Source organism: Delphinapterus leucas, chromosome 13, assembly GCF_059928025.1.
Source record: "Delphinapterus leucas isolate spDelLeu-1000000601 "Yukka" chromosome 13, BTC_Dleu_Yukka2, whole genome shotgun sequence".
NCBI classification, from domain to species: Eukaryota; Metazoa; Chordata; class Mammalia; order Artiodactyla; family Monodontidae; genus Delphinapterus; species Delphinapterus leucas.
Genome location: NC_143141.1, coordinates 11,593,529 through 11,620,892, shown reverse-complemented (window position 1 = coordinate 11,620,892; position 27,364 = coordinate 11,593,529). Strand labels below are relative to the sequence as shown.

Here is a 27,364-nt window from a genome sequence, read left to right as displayed (position 1 = left end):
GAGAAGCAAACCGTAGAGGTTTTTCTCAACCTGGGCAGAGAATTTAAATTCGGTGTTGGAGGCAATAGGGAGCACAGTAGGTCCTAGAGCAGGGGAATTCCATGGCCAAAGCAATGTTTTAGGAAGACTGGTATGGTGAAGCTCTAGACTTCTGAGCCAGTGAGAGGAACCAGGCCTGGGGACCATAAGAAAGCTTGACAAAGGGCTATGGGATAACTGATGGGAGATGATGAAATGAAGGGGGCTCCTTCCTTCCCTGTATGTCAGTGTTCTCACCTGGAGGGACAGATGAGAAGCTCTGAGGGACCAAGAAATTGCAATTCTACCTGGAGACAGGCCCACAAAGGCTCTGATCTGACTGCACAGAGACCAGCTTCCTCACCTATATAATGAGAGCGAACAAGCCGGCCTCTAAGGAATTGAGAATCCACACCCCTGGAGTTCCACAGGGCAGGTGAGATTTTAGGGGGACCTGGTGTATTCCCAGTGCCAGACAGATGCTTTCCCCTAAGGGGTGTGGCATCCCGGATACCCAGCCCTGGAAAGTAAAGAGAGGGTGAATTGGGGCATCCATGATCAGAATCCATTCGTAGACCAAAGAGGCCATGAAGGGTGAGGCCCATGGGCAGCCTGATGGGCTCCCGGGCTGACTTGGCCACTAGCACTTCAGTGCCACCAGCTTTCTTTGGCTTTTCTGCCACTGCCAGCGGGAGGCTGGCTGGGGTTCCTTCCCTGGTTCTTGCTTCAGTGGATCTTGGTTACACATTAAACTCTAGTTCAATATCCTATTGCTCTTTATTTGTACTCAGGGCTGCACAGTGATGGATGAGTGAAAGATTAGGGCAGGTCAGATGTCAAATCTCAGCAGATGCCCTTATGATTAGAGTTTGCTCCTACAAAGCAAAGCAAAACTTATGGTATCAAGATTATTTTTTAAGAGTGCACTTTGATCAAAGTTGAATCCATATTTCTTATTATTTCAAAGTTCACAGTGTGTGAACAAACACCTTTTAAAAGCCCTATTATACAGAGCTGTTCTGAAACCCGTAAGGCCAAGAAACCTATGAGCGTTATTTATCATAAAATGAAAATCAAGAGCCTTTATATTTTAAACTCTTCAAGAATTATGCTAACCTACTTGGTCAGATTCCATAGCAAAGACTGTTGAGCCCCAAAGAAAATAAACTTCCTGGGGCAGGGGGAATTGGAGTTTTATAAGATGGCGGCTGGATGAGAAATAATGTTGAAAGTAGAAGGAAGTCTAATGATTATATCATGTAGTCCTTTGTCATGACTTACTCTTCTCTGTTTCAGCAGTTTCATCTGACTTTCTATTATTTTCTGTATGTTTTAACTTCTATTTTTAACTTTCTTTATGATTGTACAATTCTAAGGGACTCTCAGAGGGACCCACCTGGGAAGCCTGGGGTAACATCTCTGGGAGTACGCTTTCTCATCGTGCTAAGTCTAGGAGGGACTAAGAGAACTGTTTTCTGTTGAATTTGATTGTATCTTTCGGTGTACATTTCTGTGTCTTTAGTTAAATGGGATGGACCGTTCAGTAATGTCAAATACTTTAGGGATAAAAGAGGAATCCACACTTGTAGACCCTTTCCTTCAGGAATGGAGAGTATATAATTGCAGAGGCTTTCGGATTTAATTAAGAATCTTTCCAGGTTAAGAGTGACAGAAAATGCAACTCGAACTGGCTTAAAGAAATTCTAGAATGTACCATCTCATGTCAGTAAGCAATCTCGGAATAGGATTTGCACAGATACCTCTCAAGTGAAGTCAAGACATTTCAACTTTTTTCTCCTCCTGGTTCTGTCTCTAATGTGTTGACTCCCTTCTCAAACAGACCCAACTTTAAGGGCCTCAAGTGGCTGCCGCTCGTCCTCTGGGTCCAAATCCAGCAGCAAAGAGCTTTTGTCCCAGCATTCCCCGCAGAAGTGCTGAAACTCACTCTGATTGGACCAGCTGAGGTCATGTGCCTATCCCTGAGCCAATCACAGGGGGTGAAGGACTGTGATGTACTCATTGATTTACCTGCCTTATCTTCACTCCTCTGCCTGGGCAATGGAGTTACGAAGATTGAGAATGGATCACTAAGGCAGCAAACCACAGGTGTCCACTAGATTTTACTCACTGACACAGGTGACTCACTAAATGTATGCTTCGTGGTGTGCAAAGGAGCCATGTCTTGGCGTCCAAGTAGCCATCCGTCACTTACTTGTCACACTAGCTATCCCTTTTGTAGGTTGGCTGGAAGAGGGACCTCAGTATCTTGCAAGGTAGCCCCTTACAAATTGAGTATTATGTCTATTATTCTTAAGCCTGGCGTGCAGCTGGTGGCAGGGTAGTCTCTATTTAGATATTGTTTGTCGTTTCTTCCACCTCCCTCCCAGCAACCCCAGCTCCTGTTGCCAAGTGTCTAGCTCCTTCCGTATTGGCCCAAAGCGTTGTCTTTTGTGTTTGAGAAGGATTTCTTATTTCATGCAACCACATTTTCTTTCTGTGAAGCAAACACAGGCCTTTTGTCTTTCTGACTTTTTCTACGTGTCATTTAGCTAGGATGATTTGCTTCAAAAATGCTCTCTGATGTTGATAAAATGTTTTGTCTTCTCTTATGCCCAAGGAGCAAGTCCTTCCTTAGCAGAAACTATCACCTAAAGGTTCATCTGTTTTGCCAGTCAAATGCTGCAGAGATGTTCTCTCTAATAAGAATCCCTTTTCTCAGTTTTGACCACTGAGAGGTCGATCAAGGCCACTTAGCAGAGCAAAACAACCTCCTATTTCTTTGTCGTCCAAGTTCAAGGCATATTCAGTGAGTTCTCAATGATTACAACCAGCAAGCGAAGGATGGCTGCTGTATTATTCGGTGAACTTCATTGTTCATTGTGATTGTTCAGTTCACTTTTAGACCTCACTTCATTTTCAGCCATTTAGAAAGACACTTATGTGTTCTGCGAGAGCATTTGCAGTCTGTTTCTGATTAGTTCAAATGGTCTTGACCAGGGCTAAGTTCACATTTCAGCTTTGATTTATGCCTTCCCTATCTGCAGATATGTTTCTTGTTACCCCATACAACAGAAGACCTCTTCTTATTTATTCCTTCTCATTTTCATGCGAACAAGGTAATTTGGTATCAGAAATACCTAGGCAAAGCTAGGCATGCTAATGTTATAAGAGAATAAGATATGGAGATAATATATAAAATTCCGGATTACTGGGGCACAGAAAATAACCTAAGCAATTACCTGAGTTGATGATTCCAAATTCTCAGGTGTCCTTCTTGAGAAGAGAAGACATGATCTTAGAACTGTTCAGAGAAGGGTTGCATGGAACTGGGCCAAGGCCTTTGATGAACACATGTCCACAAAGATAGACTGTACACTCCAGGCCATTTTGAAGAGAAAATGTGGCCACCCAGGCCAATGTTTTAAGTTCTGTGGCCATTTATTCTCTATTCCCTCAATCTCACTGGCCCTGAATCTTATGTAAAATGTGGGCAGGTAGGAGCTCAAAGAACAACATGGTAGTCAGATTAAGGAAGAAAGACAGAGTTCACAAAAGTCACTGATAATTCAGTAATCACCTCATGTCTTAGCTGGAATGACCCTCTCAGGGGCCCTGTTTCTATGAGGAGAAATACAGGTGTCTCAGCCTTTTGTCCACCTCTGAGCCTGGGAACTGCAGTGGACACCCTTCACCTTGATCCCACATCTTCATCCTTCTCTTACACAACCCAGCTTTGCAACAGACGTTATGGGTGGCATTTGTATTTCCCTTGTGTTCATGGGTCTGTCTGGCAAAATGCAAAATCTTACTGATAACGTGTGAACTCTTCCAGCATAGAAATGAATACCGTCATCCAGATGTACGGAAAACAAGCCCACTTAAATATTTTTAATAACATATAACTTTTATAGGATGATGCATTCTAGTTATTTCATCTTAACCTCTGCCACAAAAGACATTTGAAGCCCTGAAGTGGGTTCCATGAAAAAAATCCAAACGTAACAGCCTTGGAAAAGATGGTGTGTGTGTGTGTGTGTGTGCGCGCGCGCGTGCGCATGTGTGTGTGGTAAGATGTTAGAGTGAGCGCTTTTGTTTTCTTTCCCCCCATTTATACAGACTTTTGTTCTGCTCTTAGATAAAATACTAATAAACAGGAAGTTGAAAAAAAGTGGTGCAATTGTTCTGAGTGTTGTTTTTCTTATGAGGCTTTATTACGGGCCATCCCAGACCATCCTATTCAAAGCAGCCCCTGTAGGTGGTGATGTTAAAAAAGAAATGAACCAGTCGGGCTGCTGGAGCCGCCCCGCTCTGCAGCTGCCTGCTTCCCACGTGAAGCCTCAGCCTCCGGGACCCTGGGGGCTGCTCAGACTTCCCAGTGGTTTCCTCTTTATTGGTCCTGAACCAAGTTGTAGAATTTTAAGGATGTGAAAGTAAGGCCATTCCTATGGAAAAAAAATATTTTTCTTCTTTACTCCTCATTCTGAGTTCACGAGACTTTTTCATTTCCCCTGAATGCTCATTTGTGTGTGTGTGTCTGTGAGTGTGTCTGTGTGTGTGCTAAAGAACCAGGAGCAAACAATTTAACAGGAATGAGCGACCTTTATTTATCTTTAAGACAGTTCATTGGCTACAACCATGGGCTGCTGCCATTTGGAACAAGTGGTTAAGAGAATCTGAATCTTGTTTTCCTTTGCTGAAAGGGTGACTTTAATAATCACAGCAGTAGTTCGTTTCATGATCTATGATGAGGTGATGGGCAAGAATGGATACTTCTGAAAGTAACCCTCACCTCCCCAGGCCCTCTGCCCTCAGTGAGTCCTGGCCTGTGTGAACTGGGGTCTGGGAGCTCCGGCCCCTGGGACAAGCAGAAGTGAGACAGGGGAGGTGCGGGGACGTGCCGATTCTTGTGGGACAGTTATCAGTCACAGGGTAATGCCACCTCCGTCCTTCTAACCCTGCACTTGTGGGGTTTCTATGCCTTCCAGGGCTTCCCCGTTCTGTGTGAGGGCTTGCAGAACCAGGCCTGGAGTTTTAGACCCTCTAGCTTTTTACCTTTTTCCCCCAAGATGGTGTCACCTCCCTGGATGTCCCATAGCTGGGGATGTCAGGCAGGAAAGAGGCGGGCAGAGCTGCAGGAAGGGGATGCTAGGGAGGGGGCAGGCCAGGCTCTGTCCCAAGTGTGCCCAGGGTCCCCACCCCTCCCCAGAGGCACCCAGGGGATCCCCTTCCACCATCACCCGGGCTTTTCATCCATAGCCACCTGGGTCTCATCTAACCTCCCCAGTGCCTGCTCTGGTCAAGCCTGGGCCCGTGGCTGACGCCTGCGCCACCCAGACAGCTGCCTGTCCTGAACCTGCCCTTCTGTCTTGCTTGTTTTTGCACTTAGTACTAAGTGAAACTCAATGTTAAAAACTAGAAGGAAAAGATAGAGGTGCCGCCACAGGAACGTGAGCATGGGCAGAGGTAAGAGGGAGAGTGCCAACTGCCCAGACCCTGCCCCAGGGATCCCTCGGTCTGGAGCCTCGATGCCATTCAAACAAGCTCTTGTTGCTGTGAAAGTCAAAAAATGGGAGAGAGTAAATAAATCCCTTCTCTGTCACCCTGAACCTGGAGAAAAGCAAACCTCTGGGGCCATAGGATTTCACCAATTAGAAATCCCATGAGGTCTCTTCTGGGCTTAGCCCTATTTGGGGAAGAAGTAGGATGTGTATAAGTTTGTGACATCCCCGCAGGTTCTGGGGAAAGGTTCCAGGGAGACAAATGTCTCCATGTGGAACTTGGTGTTTGAAGGACCTTTCAGGGTCTTTTTAGGGCAAAGAAGCCTCATTTTGACAGGATTAGCCAGTTTGCTTTGAGGGCAGTGGTCACTGTTTCTGGAAAAGGTGAGCAGTGGGTTTCCCTAAGATGTTGCACATTTTAGGTTGAGTGCATAGGTATCCGGCAGTCTCATGACTATTTTTACCATTTTATTTTCTGTTCAGAGTCAAGAACTGTATCCACCTAAGTTAGCCCCTGTCAGTAAATAGAATGTTCCAGCAATGGAGCATCTAAATGCTTCCTGGACCAGACCCCTGCCATGTCTGTGAGGATAAATGATTGGAGTTAAATCCAAAAGTCGAGTCAGGTGAAGATATTCTGCAAGAAGTGTCGGGTTGCTTTTGTATATTCTAGCTCCTGGATTACTGAGCCTTTTCTTAGATGGCTGGGCTTAGAGGTTAGAGAGAGATAAGTAATTTTTCTCTGTAACGCTGAGCATTTTCACTGATTTCAGTCTTACTCATTAGAAAATAATCTGCTCACCCACAGATGCCAAGGGTTCCAGAACAGAACCACTCTACCTCCCCCTGTAGCTGGTTTAGACCTCTTTCCCCCTCTGTGGCTTCGCAGTCAAATGTGAGTTGACTAGCAGTCATGTGTGAGCGAGAGGTATTTTTGAAGCATGTTCGTCCCCACTCTGTCACAATATTTGGCGGTGGTGGGATGTGTGTGAAATAAAATACCCACCCCAGAGTCCTGTGAAGGTCACCCACCCTTGGATTCTGCCATTTGAAAGTGTGGACAATTTATTACCCTAAAATGCAATCCGACTGAACACCAGTTTGTAAGGGCCCTGTTATGAAATTGCAGGAATTTCCATGACCTATGCTGTCTGAGTCGTTTTTAAACATTGGTGCCTGGAGCCCGATCAGCCCGTTTTTATTTTTGACAATTTATAGTTAAGGAGGGATTGAAAATGAATTTGATCTGTTTCGCTTTGAAATTTCCCGAAGGTCATTTTACCAGCTTAAGACCAAAGTCGATAATGCTTTCGTTTTAAACATAGTTATTTTCTTTTTGTGAAGTGATCTCTCCTTGCCTGGTGTGTGGTCTAGTGACTTGATGATTTCAAAACCCTACGGTGTGAGCAGGCTTGGTCTTAAAAGTCTGGCTCTGGTGTGGCCGGGCTGCTAACTTGGCCCATTAATCGGCCTGACTTTGCACCAAACAGCATATGACTGGAAATTAGATTTTGTCCAAAAGAAGGAAACAGTAGAGGACCTCAATGGTGTCATTTTAGAGCTTTAATGTTTGGTCATTGGTCTGAAAGATCCATTCTCTTCTATAAATATATGTAAATATGTACTGTCTGTAACCTCTCCCTCCAGATAATTCAAAGAGCCTACAATTAATTGTGCCAAATCAGGAATTTGCTCTTCTAGAAGATTTTCCTCTTTTTCTTAGGAAACCTGTTAATAAATCTTCTTGGTCATTGTAATATTTCATATATATTTATATATTGTATATTTTATGTAGCTAATGTATATATACCAATGATCTGAGTCCTTTTTAAAGAGAAAAATAATATTAATTGATTCCCCTCCATTTCTTTTCAATATCAAAAAGGACATTATAATAATCCCAACAGGAGAGGGTTCAGAAATTGAAACAAGTTTATATCTGCTGAGCTCTGAATTAAAATGGAGCATTTAGCTTTCTTTTTTTTTTTTCTCTGTTAAGCCTTAGTAGTTTTTACACATCAGGCCTTTTTAGATCTAAGGTAAATATGATTTAGAATTATATTTCAAATTAGAACTGTCATAGGATCATTCACATATTTTGCTGTTGTTGTGATATAGTAAACAATGCTCTTTAATCAGTAATTCACATACTGGGTCAGTGATTTTTATCTCCAAATTCACCCACATTGCATGGCATAAATATTTCATAATTGCTTACCTATTAAGTTAGTATTTCATATTTGCTTGCCTATGCAATTAAGTTTTCTGTGATGCTACAGCTCATCTCGTAGTACACAAGTCAAAAAAATTAGCAAGATGCATGTGGTTCCATGTACAAAATGAATGACACATGCTGGCCTTATCCATAATTTTTTATGTTAACAGATGAATTTGAAAAATAAAACTTGCCTTTCCTAGCAGCAAGAAAACCTTTTGCTTTTCTTTTTCTCTCCTCCCTCCTCTTTTTTTTTTTTTTTTTTGTTGGTTCTTTTTAATTTTTTAACCACTAAGTCATCAACCTCAGCCATCCCTTCTTCAGGGGAATTACTCACTGTATTTTCTGTTGGGATCCATGATGAGTTTCCTGTTCGTTCTCAAAAGTTTACTCAGTGGTGAGAGCGAGCTCGCGTACAGAGGACTCATGATGGGTATGAGATAACAGCCTGGCTAATTTTACTTCTGAAATGACTTTTAAAATAGCAGTTTTTAAAGTGTGTCTTTTACCAAACCAAAACAGCGGTATTTATCACTGGATCCTCTCCCTGCATATAGGCTTTCTATGCAATTAGATGTCTGGTCTCAACTTCCATTTTTCAAATCTGCGAAAAAATTTCTCACACCAGTGGCCCTAAAGGAGGCCACTCTGTTTTAATATAACTTACATGTAGCAGGAAAGGAAAAGGACAGTGCACCAAATAAACCGTAATCCTATTTAATCCTCACCATGCTGAGAAGGTTTGTGAATATGAAAATATTGTATGATTGCTCTTACATGAGATGCCTAGGGCTGTGAAATCCAAAGAGAAAGAAAGTATAAAGAGGGGTTACCAGGGACTGGGGAAAAGGAGGAATGGAGAGTTATTGTTTACCGGGTACCAGATTTCTGTTTGAGATGATGCAAATTTCTGGACATGGATAGTGGTGATAGTTGTACGACATTGTGAATGTGCTTTTTGCTACTAAATTTTAAGCTTAAAAATAGTTAAAATGGTAAATTTTATGTTATGTATATTTTGCCACAGTAAAAAAAAAAAAAAAACCACATGCACGGAAATAAGGCATCTGAATCACCATGTGTAATAAAGTTAGATGCTAGATGTGATTTGCAAGGAATTATAGGGGGAAAAAATCTCAATAGCCACCACTGAGTCCAGACGTCTGGTTTTACAGATCTGAGATCTGAGGCCCGGGAGGAAGCCTGTTCTCACCCCTGAGTGATGACGGGAGACCAGTCCAGGACTCTTAGACGACACTTGTCTGCCTCTCCCCAGGATGGCCATTCCTTCTCATTTGGAGTAACCGTGCCATTGGTTAGATTAGCTTTGTGATAAAGCCCTGCAGCTAGGACCTTTTAATCCTGCAGCCTTTAATCCAGACGGTCCATGCGTTAGCTGGGTGCGTCACTAAGGGAAGGCTCCCAGACCAGAGGCTGATTGATTCCCCAGCCCCGTGACAGGTTTTTATTTCATGGGAAGATCGTGTTTGAAACCAAAGTGGCTCCTATAGTGGCAGTTTGCAGCCCACTGCCTCTCCCAGAGTGCAAGACACCTGTCCCTCGATGTGAGTTTTGGATTTGATGGGCTCCATCTATGCTTTCAAACCTTAATTCATATTTAGTTTACATCTACTTTTCTCAAGTGTACCATCTTACCAAGGGAAGTATATATGCAAGACTTATCCATGTGATGTTTGTAATGTGGTTTAAATCAGCTCGGGAGCTAAACCCTCATGAAGCAAATTGCAATAACCACTCCGTGGCATTGGAATACAATCTCTCAAGCCTCTTCTATGATATGCCTTTATTTTTTACTCCAGTGTATAGCCCCTATCATCAAACAAGTTCTTGAGCCACGTTTGACTAAAAAAATTCCACTTCGTTGGAATTAACACGAATTATGTTCAATTTCACACAAGCTATAGTCCCACTTGTAGACGACTTGCCTACTTCCTGAGGGTAAACACTGTGCCCGTGCAAGGTTTTATTGTAACACATTTGTGCCCAATGTCAGCATTAATAATTCTGGGTAGAGGCTGCAGTGAGATGAAGGAACTGCCCGAGCGAAGGACCACAAATGCTTGATGTGGAGACAGGCATGTCAGTGAAACAAGAGCATGACATACTTTTTCTTTCCAAATGAGGCAGCACTACAACTAAAAAGCCATTTTGCCTTTCGCTTTCTAAAATACGTCTTGCTGGAGAAAAGGATCGCTTCGTCCCATCCATTGCCTGTGGAGATGCCGTTCGGAAAAATCTTGCACAAATGACAGCACTTCTAGGGGGATTTATAAGTGGCCAACCCACGCCATCCCAATGTGGAGCCAGATATATCACCTTCAACATCAAGGTTGTTCCGGGCTGTTTTCTGTGGTTAGTTTTGTAATTCGGCTCACTGGGAATCTTAGGCAAAAGTATATTTCCCCTAATCTGATGAGTGTTTCCCTGGGTCTGAGCTCCTTCAGAAGCGGACCACACACGTTCAGTTGGGATCATCTGTTGTAGAAAGGAGGTCACCGAGGACAGCCTGGTGATCCAAGGCTCTTGAGAATTAAATGCGTTGATCTTGCCTGAAGGGAGCTTGGGCGGGAAAAGGAATAGAATTCACCAACGTGAAGGTGACTGATGCCCAGGAGGCAAAAGCAGTGTTTAGCATGGTAGGAAGGGTGACCAGAGTAATGGGGTGAAACCGAGGAGGGACGTCCTGGAATTTAATATTAGAAATTAGCTTCCAAACAGGGGTGTGTCCGTCAGAGTGTGAAATGGGCTTATCGGAAAAAACTGGGAGACTGGTTCTGGTGACATCGCCAAGGTTAGAAGGAAAAGCCGATGAACAGGGCGAACCAGCAAATAAGGTGTGTGCTGGCAGAGCATGGGCCAGGTGAGGGCCCAAGGGACAGTGCGGCTTTTTACAGACCCCCCCGCCCCACCACCACCAAGCGAAAGGACATCAGGGAAGCCAGGTCTACACCTGCAGCTCTGCCCCTGAATCAGGAGCTGCCGAAAGCTGAGCTTTTTGTCACCTTAACACCTAGCGTCCCAAATTTGGCCGCTGGAGTTCCTCTGAAAGCCTCTTTATTACTGTGACTTGGTGTTATGAGGCCACAACAGGGAATGACATGGATGACCATGATGGGTGTACCTTTTCTTTTATTACATCTTTGGACTTTCCAAATAAATTGCAGAATTCTCATTCATATCAGAACATTTTCCATGAAAACATAGTTTATTAAAAGTGCCCAGAAAGGTCCCCGTTGCCTCCCCGAGTGGTCTGGCTGGATTTGTTTTCCCCCTGCAGGCAAGGAGATTTATTCCCATAGCAGGGGTTTCCAGTGTCATGTTGACAGTCTTGAGATAATTCTTCCTGGCTTCATGTACTGACCTGCTTTGAAAATAGTCCTGTCACACTGCTAGGTAGGCAAAGTCATATTTTCATCACAAGGGAAGAGTGCCTCTTCTCAACGTGAAAGGATCATGCTCCATAGAATAGTGATTCTGTGACCAAAGCTCCTTTCCCCTTTAATTTCTACAATTGCTTTTTAAAAACTGCATGGAATAAGTATCTGAATCAGAAAGGAGGCCCCGTCTTCCATCAGGTTCTCTCGGGAGGAACCTCGGTGTCTGTGCGGATTTCTCCTCCATCCCTCCCTCCCTCCCTCCTTCTTTTCTTCCCAAACGTCTCCTCTTCCTCCTGTCTTTGTCCTCTTGCTTTTTTTCCCAGCCCCTCGTCTTCTCTTTTTTTTTTTGCGGCACGCGGGCCTCTCACTGTTGTGGCCTCTCCCGTTGCGGAGCACAGGCTCCGGACGCGCAGGCTCAGCGGCCATGGCTCACGGGCCCAGCCGCCCCGCGGCACGTGGGATCTTCCCGGACCGGGACACGAACCCGCGTCCCCTGCATCGGCAGGCGGGCTCTCAACCACTGCGCCACCAGGGAAGCCCTCGCCTTCTCTTTTTCCTGCACTTTTTTTTTTTTTTAAACAATGTACATAAATTGCTTTAAAAAATACAAGAAAAATTATTTTTGTATTTTTGCTTGAAAAAAAAAAGACATGAATTAAACACTGAAACCACCCCTTAATATATTAATCTACAGGAAGAGAAGAAGGCCAAGGGAAGCAGCAAATAACAGAAGCAGAACTATTTTATTATTTTTTTTCCAATTGTGGAGAGACTCAGAGAGGTTTGCACTCCCACCAAGCTGGCCATACGTGGCCCATGCTCCCCGCCGAACCCCGGGAACGAGATGGGTCAGAGCACCAACAGTGGGAAGGAACAGAAAAGCCACAGTGCCCTGGGTGGTCCGAGAGGGAGCGCCACCTGGGGCTCACTGGCCTTCCCGGTGACCATGGCCATCTGCTCTCCAACGTGGTACCGCGGGCCAAGCAGGAGAAGAAATTGGTTAAGGAGAAACAGACACCAAGGGCTCCCCTGGGAGAAATCTTGGAATCTGCTAGCTGCGGGGACAGTCTTATCTCCAGACATCACCTCCCCTCCTCCCAACTCCCAAAGTTTGCTCTGAAAAGAGACCAGAAATCCTGCTTGGAGAGCTTCATGAACACACGAGCCTCCCCCAGGTGTGTGTTCACCGCTGGTCTGGGAGGCTGAGCCCGGGGGTGGATGACCACAGCCCACCTCCTCAGTCTTTCCACGGAAGGGCAGAGGCGGGTGGGGATGGCAGACGGTAGTGTTTGTTAGGACTTGGTGCAGGCACGGTGGAGGAGGGCCTGTGGGGGACACTCAGGGACCAAGGGAGTTTAAAGGATGGAGACCCAGGCTCACCGAAGTGCATGGTGGGAGTGAGGAACCTTCTCCAGGCGGGAGGGATGAACCTATTACTCGGATTTCTTCCTCTTAGCATAAGCTCAAACACCCAATACTGAAGACACTGTCCTCTTGGCTTTGGAAGGCTCCACGGGCAGGAGATGGCAACCCACTTCTTAAACGCTAATGGGGTGTCCATGGTGCTCCAGCCAGGGTGCTTGGTGCTGGCGAGGCTGCGTCAGCCAGCCACGGGGTCCGTCCTGGAGAACTTGCAGTCCACAAGACACACGGATCTGTGGACCAGCAACCTCCGTGGAAGGGGCTCCACGGGCTGTGGGGTGGTGGCCACTGATTTAAACAGTGGTGAAGGCGGCCTGGTGAGAAGGCAAGGACGTGGGCGGGGCCAACAGACGCCTGCCATCCTTCCCGACTGCTGTCACCTGCATCCGGTTAAACCCCTACCCCGACCCCATGGCTTCCTTCTCTCTAAATGAGGCTAATAAGAGTATCGGCCTCAGGAGTTTGGGCAAAGTCGATAATTTACACAATGCACCTAGGACAGGACCTCAGCAAATGGTAGCTGTCAGTCTTGGTCACCCCCCCCATCTGTGCCCACCCTGGACCTGTGGTGTGTCCCAAGCTAGCAAGTGGGCTCGTGCTACCTGACAAGCTCATCCATCTGCCATTCATGGGTCCATTTAGCAGATTCTCACCCAGGGCCAACTCTGACCAAACCCTGTGCTGGCAGGGGACACACTGCGAGCCTGACTGAGCCTGCCCTGACCCTGGTCACCCAACTGCTCGAAGGAAGCCTGAAGCATGAGGCCTACCTGTTGCCTGGTGGCAAGGTCCATCCTCCCAGGGAGAGGTAACAGGAGGTACATTTCAAACCACAAAGTGACATTTGCCCTTCCATTCAAATGAGGGGTGGTAGCGTCTAAAGAGAGAATGGCTCACTCCATCTCCACCAGTGTCTGAGTCACGGCCACCAGCAGGGGCCAGACTCTGGCCACGCCCACGGAAGGCACATGAGAGAGCTGGGGAAGCCACGTCCAGAGAGTCAAGGTGAGTCTGGGTTTGAAGACAGAGACTGGGCTTTGCTTCCCACTGGCAAGAAGCAAATATAGATCATAGACACCACCGCAGTGTTAGACTTCTCAGTGGATCTGAGTGAAAAATGACAACGGTTTCCAAGTGATTTCTGGAAATAAACTGTGGGTGAATAGCATCTACTTAAAGCCTGGAAACCGAGTTTCCTTTGGTTTGTTTTTAAATGCTTTGACGATGTGGTTTGCTTCTCTCCAAGAACAAAAAAGAAAAAAGCAAATAAAGGATGACAGTGGAGTGTGATCCACAGCCAAGCTATTCTAATCGCCTGCCGCCACCTGGGGCAGGACGGTTGGTGGCAAGAAGAGACAGTCGGTGAGGACGTGAGATCCATCCCAAAGGCACCAAACCCAACGTTAAGAAGAAGAAAACACACATTCCAGCATGGAGCAAATGTTGCCATCCTTTGGAGGGAAAATGCAAATGAGGGTGATTTCAAGGATTGTTTCTACCTTGTCACCAAACGGAGACATTGCCAAGTGCTCGTGGCGGCCGCTTCTGTTCCCTTGAAGCGGTTAGGGCTCATCCCCTAGCAACAGGCAGCAGCGGAAAGAAAGCAGAAAGCATTGCAAGAATGTCACCTAATAAACACAGTGGGAACAGCATCAAGGACAAAGGCGGCCCCAGAGGGAGGGACACGCCAGGCAGAGTGCGTTACCTCCCGGCCATCTTGTCTATGCCCGTGGCCACAGGCAGGTGGGAAGGGTCCTGCCGATGTGGGAATCCCTCTGATGTGCTGAAATATTTGGAAGATTTCACATTGGATTTTGCAGGCTCGCATGGCCGCTCTGGATTCGTTCCATCGGAAGTGCTTTAGTGCTATCTCATAACTCTTTTCTTCTGTATTTGTCCTTCTCAAAACCAATCCGTCAAGCAAATTTGCTGATCAGCTGTCCCTGGGACCTCTGTGCACTGGCTCAGAACCTCAGTCTGGTGTTCAAAGGACCGGGCAGATTGGAGCCTCTCAGAATCTAGAAGCAGAGCCCCCTGGGTTTAGGGGAGAGTGAAACCCCTTTCTCCCACCCTCCTTGGACACCAGCTTTCCTGGTACTTAGGCATTGGTTTTTGTAACTTCCCAAATGAATGCCACTGCACAGGCAAGAAGAGAGCTCTTAGTAAATGAAGTCCAGTTGCCTTTGAGTTTAGAAAATAAATCAAATGGCTATTTCCCACTAACAAGGCAGTTGCAGAGCAGATAATAAGTCGTACCCATTTTTGTCCTCTGCCTGTTCCCTGGGCCCCTGTACTGCTTCCTTTTCTAGCGGCTTTGTCAGAACCCTGGTGGGGATTTCCTCTGACCTGGCTCTCCTGGGGTTGAACGGCAACCTATATGGACACATTTTATGCTACATCTTTTTTTTTTTTTTAACAAAATGATTAACAATGAAAGAGTTGGGTTTGGGGAGAAGCCCTTTTTAAAACAAACTATGGAAAGTAATTGATGGGTAGTGGCAGTCTTAGAAAACACTTCTTTCTGTAACCCTTTAAAAACTCTGTTGCTAACTGCGTGCAAACTCCTTCATTAATATCCTGGATCTGGTACCCCTTGAGCTCTATGATGTGAATTAAGGTCAAAGGGTCCTAAGGAACAGAGTTCTTATTTGAATGTACATTTTGGTCATATAACATCAACAACCATTTCCCTTTCTGTTTGAAATATCTGTGTGGTCCCAGGCATGAGGCTCTGTGGTTCAGGGGTGCTGTTGGCTGCAGATTTCACTTGGGTCTGCTACAGCTTGTCTTAAGCCGAATTTGTCTTAGAGCTTAATTTCCATTTTCAGCAAATTAGGCAAAATGAAAAGTGGTCTTTGGAAAAGAGTGAATGAGTGACTAATCCATTCTTCAAACATCTTTCTTGTGATAGTTAAATGGTGGTGATTCACTAACCCAACTCTTGATAAAATATAAAGCATGAATTTACGGTCACTAAACAGCCTAACAAAACTACCAAACCATGTTCCTGCTTGAAGATGCCTAAAGGCCGATGTTTCTCTGGATCTTTTTGCTGCTCCTTTGATGGGACTTTTACTGAGACAGCTCTAGCTTTCATCATGGTAAAACTTTTGGTGTCACTCTTGGTTTTCTTCGTCTTGGACAATGTTAAGTGAAGGGCACCCCGTCTTATCAGAATGTTTTTTCCAAGACATGCAGCAGGAAGTGGTGGGCTAAAGGTTTGGACCCCTCTCTATTTCAGGAAACATCATGCTTGTCAGTAATAACTCTGTCCCTCCGTGCTCTGTTCACCGTGGTTTGCTTGCTCTGTCCCCATCCCTGTGACTCAGTGTGAAAGCGGGCTTCGATTCCACTTTGTCACCCACGGTCCCACTTTCTTTTTAGTTGATCTTAGGTAAGGAAGTGAGAGGACATGGAAAGGATTTGTGTTCTGTAAATAAGAGTTAAATTTTTGCAGATTTTGAGGCTGGAAAGCAACAAAACAAGATTTGCTAGCAGAAGTGGTTACTTCTAAACTAAGTATAGACTGGAGATAAATCTGACAACCTCTGACATCTTTAAATGTCAACTGCACCGCACAGCCCAGATGACATCGTACCTAATGATCGAACTCCATTTAAAATATACTTCATGTAAATACATTTTTTGTGAAACCACAAGCTGTTTCTCTCAGTTTTGTTTTCAGCTGGCTTTGATAAAGAGATTGGTTGGCATCTTACAGCTAATTAAACAGCTTTCAAGCCAACATCATTGAAGAGTTTTAGACTCAAAAATATATTATACTATTCATGATCCAGGGGGTGTTCACGATGTTTTTCAATTGTGCTAACAGACCCTGTCAGAGGAGGATCATTTAGCTCAAACTTGAGTTTCCAACACAAATCGTCCTATTTCTGATGCTGCAGTTACAGGGTCTGGTCTCTGTCAACTTACCAACACAGTAGGTTGAATTCATACTAACAAGAAAAAATGCAATTCCTATGTTCACTTAGATATATTAGTGTTTGTGATCTTGCACATTTCTTATACTTGTTACATATTTCATTTGGGGACTAGAGAGCTATCTGTTTTTTCTTTGCGGAAAATAGAAAATGGAATGTGAGAGACCTTTGTTTCCAGGGCAAGGATGCTGAGTTTCTGAGCTCTTCTTTCACTCTTGTCTGTCTGGCTTTTTTATTTTCTTTTTGCCAGTTGCAGTTATTTCTAGATTCTGGAAAATTATTACTTGCTTTAAGGAAAAAAAAAAAAAAAAAAAAGCTTGGTTTTCTAATTTTAATTTTACAGTGTAACCTGTCCTAACCCTTAAAGCCAGATTTGCTCTAACAAAATAGCGTCGTTTCATACACAATGGATTGGCTCTCAGTAAGAATGTGTATCTAATAAATGGGGGAGAAAACCCTTACTTACACTTAGGAATGGCTCTAAATGTAACAATGGTATTTTAAAACCTGGGTGTTAACACATGCATTTTGTGAAAAAAAAAAAGGAAGAATAAGTTAGCTGGTTGCAGGTGAAGTAGTTGTACTGAGAATATTAATTTATAATATGGAAGAGTTTACCTTTGGATTTTTCTACTTGCCAAAAAATTGGGAATTTTAAAAAAATGCTTTGAATCTTTCTTCACTGAAAGCCTTTGTCCTGTGCTACCCTGATCGTAAGAAATCACCAGGTAATAGGTACAATGGAGAGGGAACTTGAATTTGTCCCGTGAGCACGGCCTTTTTACTTGTGGTAAAACAGGGTTAAAATGACGACGGTTCTGAAGAAAGTGTTTGAGGACCATGTCATGTTTCACTCTTTCCAGATGACTAAAATCACAATCATTTCCAAGTCTTACGTCGGGGGAAGGGGATATATGTGGTTTAAGAGGCAAGCATTAGCTAAGGTCAGGGGTTTTCTGAATGTGAATATTCGATTATGCTGGTTAAGGGTGAGGACAGATATTCTAGGGTAAGATACTCATACAGAAAATGTCTTCAAGTAACAAATTCAGGCGATTCCCAGAGACTTTTTATTCCCTGTCATCTTTCATTGTAGGGTTCATTCAAGGTTTTTTGGTTTGCTCTTAAACGCTGTTGTCTTACACAAGTCAGGCTGCCTGCTCTAAAGTGTCAGATCAGTCCCATAATATTGAAAGAGCTGGATCATAAAAACAAGAAGTGTGTAAATTCTGAACCACATGTTAAAACATGTCTGATGTTGAGCAACCTAACACATTCTCTTGACCAGAAGATGTGATTACATTGATATTGTCTTCAGTTCAAGTTTACGAAAAGCCTTGCCATCCTGTCCCAGAGAGTGCTGTAAATTCACCACAAGTGTGTCCCTCCTTCTGAAGGATTGAAAATTCCTCCAGAGTTTTCTGTCCATCAGTACATGTTCTCAGTGTTCATCCTGAGCTGTGTTATTTGTTTGTAGTGCTTTTCAGTGTTTACTTTGCTGCCCTATGTTTTAGGAAGAAATCCACTTTCAGAAGAAATGACTTCGTACCCTCTGTGGGTGTTTACTTTCTTTATTACCTTAAGAATTTTCAAGTAGGAATAGATTAGGAGAATATATGTTTGTGCAAAGAACATGGAGGGGAAAGAATTAACTAATTTTTAAATTGTTTGAAATCAGGGGACTGCTGGGCTGGATCTATTGGGGTTTTTCAAATTGTTCCTGTATTTAATTAGCCAAAGCACTGAGTAGTATTTCTTTCTGATATAGATGTCGAAAACAGCTTAGTTCTTCTGAGTGTAAATAGCAAGGACTAATGCTCTTAGTATTGCCTGTAAAATCTAGAAATGTCTGCAGGCTGTTGTGAACAATTCTGTCTCTTTATGGAGAGTTGTTTGGGCTTTTTAGAAACTCATTAAATTGATTGTGAGTGCCTGAGTGTTATCAGGAAAAGGAGCTTTAGAAAATGGTTTCAGAATGTGTCATTTTCTCCTTGGTTTAATCTGAGATAGTGTGTGGGCATGCTGGTATTTTAAAAGGCTAAAAATGTACATAATGCTGTACCTTCAAATATGAAATAGGATTGCAAACAGAGAAGAGTTTTCTTAAGTCTTCTGTCTGAAATTCTGCTTTTCTTCCAATTAGTTAATTCTTGGATTTTTAGCGAGGATTCTTTCATCCTTTTTTTATCTTCAATTTGTTGTTGGCATTCAGCACAAACAAATTTTGAAAAGCCATGGCAGCTTTCTATCATTTTTGATCTGAATATTTAGTGTTTCATCAAATAAAACCCTGTGTTTTCATTTTAACTAGTTTCATTATTTTTTTTAATGAAATGATTTGTGGTAGAAGACTGCTATTTGGTTTCAATATTAATATATAAGATGAACTACGTGGGTGTCATTTATTTTCAGTAGTAAATAACTGCTTAACCGATTCTTTTCCTTTAGCATAATTCAACTGACTCCTTTAGAAATTTGCTCTTCACTTTCACACAACATTTGATGTGTGTGGATGAAAAATAAAAATTACATGTTGTATCATTAAAAGCACCTTTCGTGGTGTCATGTGGTCAGAATCAGGGAATGTCATGTAGTTAGTTTCAAAATCCAATCTGTAGGTTAATCATTAATTATTCTTGTTTCCAGGAAACTCTACTTAGGTTATTTCAGAATTTGAATTTGCTAGAATTCTTGTTTTTAATCTTTTACGTGTGTGTGTCATTGTAACCTGAAAAAGGGGTTAATGTAGCAAGATTAGGTGCCTTTTCTTTGTGTATTGTGGCTTCTTCAATTACTCATAAACTATTTACTAGCTAAAATGTTGAAAGCAGTTTGGGAACAAAATGTCTGCTTCAACCATGATAAAATTGGCCACAGTTTGCCGATTGGGCAGATAACAAAAGCCAGCAACACAAAATAGGTAGAAAAACAGTTTGTTCGCTGATGTGAGACCACTGCAGGGCTTTTTGCATGTTATTTTTTTCATTCTGATGTTTATGTTGTGCGGGCAGAACGTGGAGAGAGGTTTTTGCTTACCCCTCATTCTGATGAACCATTTCAGCTAGTGGATTTCTTTTAAAACTTCAGAAAATAAGCTGCTCCCCTGGCATCTGAGACACATTTGAGTTAAAATCCAGCTTTGCACCTAAACCCCACGTTTCATCCGGGCTCCACCTGCTTGTAAATGTCTCGAAGCTCATAATTGGATCTTTTCAAGCAGCACTGTAAATTCCCTTTTTTCAAGACTCAACGTGGAAATATATGGCTGTGACTGCATTTTTGCAAGTGTAAAACAAAAATGATAGTTTGCAGTTTAAAAAAAAATTCCCTACCTGAGCCTACAGTTGACAAAAGTTTTAACAACTGAAAGTACACATTGCCTCTCATGTGGTCGTCACAGACTGTAAACAAATATTAATGTTTTACCTGAGACAATACATTTTTTCAAGTGATAGGACGAGATAACAGCATCCTCTCTCTCCTCTCTGTTGTTCTGAATTCTCATGCCTTGAGTGTGTGTCTGATGGTCTTTTTTTTTGTTGTTCTTTTCTTTTTGTTCTAAAAATCAGATACTCCAGGGCATTAATTAGGATGAGGTTTATGTTTCTACTTATCTAATCTTTGTTTTCACAAATAAATACAAATAACTCAAACTGAAACTTGATGGCTTTGGTGATAATAAACTAGCAGCCACGGGGAAATTTTCTTCATTTTAATGTTCTTTCACAACCCACATTCAGTTTCGGTAGGAAAATTATTAACCTTTTCAACAGCATGCTAAAACATAGGTTCATAATAGATGCCTGAGTATGATTTGCAGGTTTTGGTTCTATTTTGAGATTTTTTGGTGTGCAGAGTTTTTTCTTTTTCTTTCTGTCTTTCTTTTTTAAATGGCTTTCTTTGACAGCGATAGTCATGACTTGGAGTCCTTTCGTTGGTATCTTTTCAGTGTGGGCCCATTTTAGAACATTTGTATTTATTTTTTATGGTGGGAAGGGAAGATTCCTATTTCCTATCCTCCTACTGTTTTGCGCTGTGAAAGAGGAAATGTTCTTTAGTCTCATTGTTTTCCCTCATTTGAATTCTTGGGTGGACATTGTGAATCCCATGCCCCCATTTTAAAAAAATCCATTTGAGTCACATTTCAGCGAGGGCAGATGGCTCTGGGTTAGGCATCTGACTTGACTCCTATCTGCCTTGGGTGGTCTCGTGTCAGTGCCCATCAGACCAAAGCAAGTCGGGCCAGTTTGGGCTTGTGGTCCTGAAGGTCTGTACAGCCACCAGCTTGGATGGAAGGCCTGGGATGGTGGGGTCTCCCTAGCTGACTGCTGCTAGGAAAGGGCATGGGGGGAGGTGATCATGATCTGGTAACTCCTGTGTCTTGACCTGAAACACACAAGGGGTGGAACGTGGGGTGGGAGAGGCCGGCGCGTGGGATGCTCTCGGAGGGCAGTTTCCATTTTAGGTGTCTTCTTCCCCAAGTCTGGCTGGGACAGTCACACCTGCAGGGAGGGCCCTGGATGAGACATCGTGCTACCCCACGCACACTGCCCTGTGTCTGATAAGGCTGTGCCTTGTGACTCACGGTCCCCTTCTTTGTTGCGTCCCCATGATTTGTAAGCCCCCACCCTCCCCTGGTGCCCTACCCTACCTGTTCCCACAGCCCCTGCAAAGTGGGAATGGAAACTGAGGAGCCCTCGTCTTGTCTGTATCCAGTGCCACTTTCAGTGTCATAGCCTGGGTTTGTGTTTTTCTTCTTCTTCTTCTCATACTTCCTGTATGAGGTTCGTTTTTTTAAAATGATAAACAAACTCTTTTTTTTAAACCTTTTTTTTTTCTGACCTGGTCATGTGTTGCCTCCTACCTGTCCGGCTGTGAGCCTTCGGCTGGCGCTGCCCACCTGAACATCATCAGGTATCGATGTGAGCAGGGCCCCAAAGCAGAGTGGGCTCTGCTCCCCTCTCCTCCCAGGGTGGCAGTCAGGAGGGTCAAGCTGGTGGAGACATTTTCTAGTCTCCTATTTGAGAGAAATGCCAGTAGACAGCTGGCTCGAGATTTCTCCTCAGGCAAAGAGAGCAGGGGAGAGGAAGGCTACAGTGTGGGAGGGTGGGGCTTGGCCAGGAAAGAAATGTGATGCGGAGGGGAAGTCCCGGGTGCAGGTGTAGTATCCCATGGTGCCTGCCCCACACTATACAGATGAGCAGCAACTGGAAAAGGGGATTGAGGGATGAATCATACCAACATTTCTCCCGAGGTCACCCCGAGAACATGTTGAAAGTCTCAGATGGTTTCTGGGCCACTGGCTTCGTCCTCCCACTCTGGGGATCCTGGGACAGAGCCATCCAGTGAGGAGCTTGGGTACAGTTGACCAAACTGAGAACATCAGTAGATGGCCAACCGGCAGTCACCACGGCCACAGGGACTTAGCCCGCGGCCCAGGTATCACTCGCTACTGGTGATGCTTGTGCGTGCGTCAGAATCACTTGAGGGCTTGTGAAAACAGACATCCCTGGGTCTCATCACCAGAGTTTCCAATTCAGAAGATCTGGGGCACACCTTAAAAATTTGCATTTCTGAAAATTCTCAGGTGATGCTGCAGATCCAGAGATCCACACTGAGGACCACTGGTTAGGGCCATGGGCCATGGGTGACTGGGAAACCTAGAAGCCTGTAGATTGTCTCCATTTCCCCTCTAATCCTGAGCTGCTCTTCGTGTGTTCTAGACCAACCTTAGAGGTAAAACCAGCCTTTCAGAAAGCCCTTTGCATCTCTTAGTAATGGTATAGCAAGGTTACCTGTAATTTTGACCTTTTACAATGTCAACCAGACTATAGATCTGCTAAAATGTTTTTGAGGTTTAGTTCTTTGAAAAGTAGGTTTTCTTTTATGGATAGAGAAAGTGACCAAGGTGAGGGGGACGGTACTGACTAGATCAGGAAAGAATCCAGGGAGGCCCAGCCCTTGGGTTGCCCACTCTTATCTCCATTAGTGGAAACCTTTAGTATTAACAGAGAGAGGTATTTTGTGGGTCCCTCTCGGTACCAAAAGGTGGGCAAACTTCCGAGATCCTCAGGGGCTCAGGGTATTTGAATCACCTGTGAGATCCTGTTCATCCCAGAAGGTGTCAGAGTGTGAAGGTCAGGATGCTGGACTGGAGGCTGGGTGCCACCATGTACTGGCTGGTGGTTGAACATCCCCTGCCCCCCAGGTGAGAGAGATTCTCCTAAAGCAGCAACCTGAGAGGGCGGATGCTTAAAGGAGAGCACACATCTGGAGCAGTATCTAGCGGATGGGATGAGCTCAACAAACGATAGCCAAGAGGACCCGGCGGCCAAGAGGACCCGGCTGTGTTCGGGGAAGCCCTGGGGAAGGCTCGCACTCTGCTGATGGATTAGTTGAAGGCTGAAACTTTCTGAACCACGGGTAAGTCTGTAATGATGCGTGGCACACTTCGTAAAAACTGCTTCTCGGGGAGGTCCCCTCAGGAGAGGTTCTAAGTCTGCTCAGAGTTATGTGGCTTTCATTCTACAAATGCCCTCCCCCCAGAAGCAAAGGAAGGGGGCCCTCAAGGGTGGCTCCTCTCTCCCCTGCCCTGATGTCTCTAGTAGCACAAAAACTTAATCTTTTACATACGGGATCCATATCACTCATCCCTAAAATTAGTCTGTAAAAAGCGATGACATTTTCTGAGCATGTCCTCTAGATTTTAACTTTCTGAGACATAAAAGCCGAGGACTCCTGAGAGCGAACACCTTGGTACTGTCTACCGGGTCCCACCCTCCTGGCAACTGTTTCAAAAACTCAAAAAATTTGGCTTCCAAGCCTGTCCGAATCCAACATGAGTCAACACGAACAGGATGTGAGCGCCTGGCCGGTTGTTTTCCCAAGCGTTGACGGAACCCTTGATGCACAGCGGGCTCGAGTGTGTGTTTTGCACATGGGTGGCTGGGGGCTCTGGTCTGGCTTTTCGGCACTGAGGTACTGGCAGTGTCATGGATGTTACAGCAAACTGACATTTGTGCTCCTTGCTTCCCACACCCCTGCCCTGGTACATACTGCCTGGGAAATAGAAGTTTGGATGGAATCAAGGGCAAATGCCCTGACAGGTGGCCCATCCAGTCCAGGGATGGGCATCTGAGCTGCTGTCTCTCTCCCCTTCTCAGTTTCCCAGGCTAGAAGCCTTTCCTCTGCCATTAGGAACCAAAAGGGTGTGATCTGGGAGCTGACTCTGGGAGCATCCAGGAGATTGCCTGGGCTGCATCTCAGGCCCCTGATGAGGACTCATATTCACGGTGTGATGTACGTGACCCTGAGGCCATCCCTCAGATCTGAGGGAAAGCGGAGCTGGGTACCCACAGTGGAGAGACCTACTGGGGGCCCCCTGAATGCTACAGACCTGCAGAAACAGCACAGCTCAGCCAAGCTGGGAGTAAGAATAAGGAAGTAACGTGTGACCAGAAGATTCTCTAGGAATGTCCTAACCCAGGGGAGGCGCTGGTGGTCTCCACTCCCTCCCAGTGTCTGCTGGCATAAGGGAAGCCAGATGTGCGATCAGCCCTGAATTGGGGGCAGATCTTTTAGAGTTCCTGAATGTTCCATCTTGGGTTTCTTCAGTGTTAACCAGACAGCCAGGTCAACGTGAAGTCACTCAGGATTTGACTTATGTGTGCAAAAGCTTGCACACAAACTAGCTCAGGTCTTACAGTGGAAAGCTGCAATTCAGAATCTAGGGACGAAGGTAGGAGAGACTCAGGCCTCGGTCCCAGCAATGTCTTTTCCAGTGTGACCTTAGGAAGATTGCTGACTTCCTTGCTCTGTATGCTTGTAAAATGCAGGTTGACCAGATGACCCTTCCGGCCCTGCCGCCTCTCACTCTGTGATCCTGGTCCAAGCCCACGTGGTTGGGTCCATACCGAATCCTGCCCGGGCTCTTGCACTTTGGTTTTTTCCTCCCCACTCAGAAGTAGGGTAACTGGAGAGGAGCGTAGGTTCCTAAGCTGTCTCTCTATTTCAAACTAAAGGAACAAGGTCGCCCCTTCCACCCATGTCAGCCACTGATGCATTTCTTAGTTCCTGTTTCTCTTTGCCCACCCAGGAAGGCACTGCGTATAAAATCTTGGGCCCAGATTCGGATACTGTCACATTAGAAAATGCTAGCTCATAGAACACACGTCAGGAAACTGGTTTTCCCAGCAGGCTCATTTGAGCAGTGTTCTCCCCAGAATGCTAGCGACCACACAGCCAGGCTCATCCTCTCTCAGAAAGGCCAGTATTTCACTGCCACTAGGATAGGAGGCTTCTGAGAAAAAAAATAATACAGGCTGCGGGAGTCTGTGTGCTTCAGCTAACTCATACGTGGAGGGCATTTGGGGAAGACATTGAGGGAAAACAATACAGAGTTTCAAGAAATAAATGCAGACTGTCACAACTGTCGTGTGAACGTCAGGACGGCAAGGACTCAATCAAAGAGAAGCTTTGCTGTCTGCTGCCCTGTGGAACTCTGCGGGCAGAGGTTCCTGGGCAAGAGGGTTTCCACTCCACATATGTATGGGAAGCACACAAGAAACTAATGTAAACGGCTTTCTTTATTTCCTAACTTCTCGGGGTCTTCTGTATGTTACTGTGCATTGTGAGTGAATGTCTCCCGGAAGGATGGAGCTTTTCCAGAATCATGCAGCCCCTCCCACCCCAACCTTTTTGCAAATAATTTTGTGCCATTAACAAAAGTCAGGAAATGGAGAGGGGCCAGGGCAGCTGGCTTTCCCCGTGAACTCAGGGTTGCATCTGGGGCAGATTGCATGTGGAGGGGATTGCAGGGTCCTCAGGGAAGCTCTGAGCAGTCATGGGCAGAGCCCATTTCTTCTTTGACCATCAGTAGTGGCTGGTCAGAGAATATGGCTGGGAATAGCAGGCAGGCGTGGATTTGACCTTGCTCCCATGGCAATGCTGTCTCCACCCCTCTCTTCCTACTCCACGCATCTGAGCGGCAGATTTAAGCACAAAGCCGGTCTTTGGGGGAGGTGGCACCATTCGTATTTATGAATCAAGCAATCCTTCTGTCAGTCTCTCGAAGTATCCCTTCACTTGCTTGGGAGAACTAAGAATGAGATTCCGCAAACGATGTGCTGCTTGGGAGCTGGTCTCAAGTGGCAAAGGCAGTTTTTAATAGAATCATAGGTTTGGCAGCTGTTCTCAACCCTGTGCTGTCCTCAGGGTCTTTGCTTGGTCAGGGTCCCCCCTCTTACCATCTCTCCTTCCCTCCGCCTCGCTGAGGCTGCTCGGTACAAGCTTGTCTGATCACGATGCTGTCATGTCCTTGGGAGCCCAGCTCTCTTGGATGGGAAGGGGAGAGGGGACCAGAGGTTCAGCCACCATCCCCCTCCTCCATCCTCATTGGACTGCAGTTCCACGGTGACCTCTTTTAAGTCTCTTTGGACCCCTGGGGAGAGGTGTTCAGGACATCACCTGGGCAAACACCAGAGTTGTCCTGAGAGTCCTATGTGACTTCAGCTAGACCAACAGGAGCACCTAGGGGAAGGGCCTCGGTGTGCCCCAGGCTTAGACCTAGACCCAGAGGGGTAGAACTGACTTCAACTTTTCAGTAAACAGGCAGTGGGCTTCTGGGAACATCTGCCTTCACAGTCTCTTGCGAATTATTTTTAAACCGATGCCCCGCCCCCCTATCCCCACCGCAATCTTTGTTGATTATCACTGTTTGAATAGATGCTGATAAATTTGATTCCCCATCTTACTGTGGCATTTAAGATCTGTCTTTCCCTTTTCGGTTTCCATGTACTGGAGTGACTGTGTCTCAATGCGGTTGGCAGTGACCTGTGTTTTTCGTGCATGTTTTTGTTTCAGAATAACTGGGAGATTAAACAGGAAGCTTTATGACACACTTGCTCGAAAATGACACAAGCACCAAAAAACCAGGACTCAGCCCCCTGCAGCACCTCTACCTGCTGCCCACGGCCGAGTGCAGGGGAAGGGCTGGCCCTGCGACCTGACTCCATCTGCCATGGACTCTAAGGGCCTCCACATTCCGTGATGATGTCTCTGCGATATTGTGGTTAGGGTCTAGTCTGGCCAGTCTCTGTGTGTCTTCATCCCTTTTCCTTCATTAAAAGCATAACTAAAGAAAAATGGATTGTTTGCTTATTAGTTACGTTTAAATATTGATAGAAAGGTTACCAGATAACATTTGAGATTCGTTTCTCTAGGACCACAGAGCAACGCTGCCATAACCACACAGATCCTTATGACAGCGTCTAGAAGAAGCGTGTTGAACTTGAATCGCTTATTACTCAGACGTATATCTGGGTCACAGCCCAAAGGTCCCCAACTCTGAGGGGTCTCTCTGACCACCTGTTCCGCCCCCCCCCACAGTTATCCTGTTTTTTCACTTATTAATTAGCTGTCACCCTTCACCTGCCCCTCAGATTTCAGCTCTATAAAGGCAGTTCTAGTCTGTCTTATCCCTCAGTCTGTCCCCAGCACCTGACACTCCGCTCAGTGATGATGTGTTGACCGGATCCATTATCTTACTGCTTCTCAGAGCAACGATGTGAAGCTGAGCAGCCCGGTATCCTAACCACAGCTGGGTGGATGAGGACGTTGCCAGTCCCTTTACTCTGATGAGCTAAGGAGGTAAACAGAGTAGCCTCGGAGAGGACCCAGGCTTTCTGCCAGGTCACCGCCCAGCAGGAAAGTTTGATCGTGAGCTATCTGCCCTCTGAATATTCAGATTCTCATCTGAAACCAAGCTTTGCACTGCTAATAAACATCCTTCAGTTACATTGTGTTTGCTTACGTTCCGGGAGATGACAGGTGACCATGTAGTAGAGGCATGTGTCCCCCGAGGGGTGTCTGGAG

At 45.2% G+C, this 27,364-nt stretch overlaps 1 long non-coding RNA gene across 1 annotated transcript in view; it reads left to right on the top strand.

Annotated features, from left to right (window-relative positions):
• LOC111187516 (uncharacterized) overlaps positions 1–26,653 on the top strand; it is a 56,694-nt gene extending 30,041 nt beyond the window's left edge. Inside the window, exons 2-3 of the long non-coding RNA XR_002648166.3 lie at positions 22,701–22,915; positions 26,354–26,653. This is a non-coding gene — a long non-coding RNA (uncharacterized LOC111187516). The remainder of the gene's footprint in view (positions 1–22,700; positions 22,916–26,353) is intronic.
• The last annotated feature ends 711 nt before the right edge of the window (positions 26,654–27,364 follow it).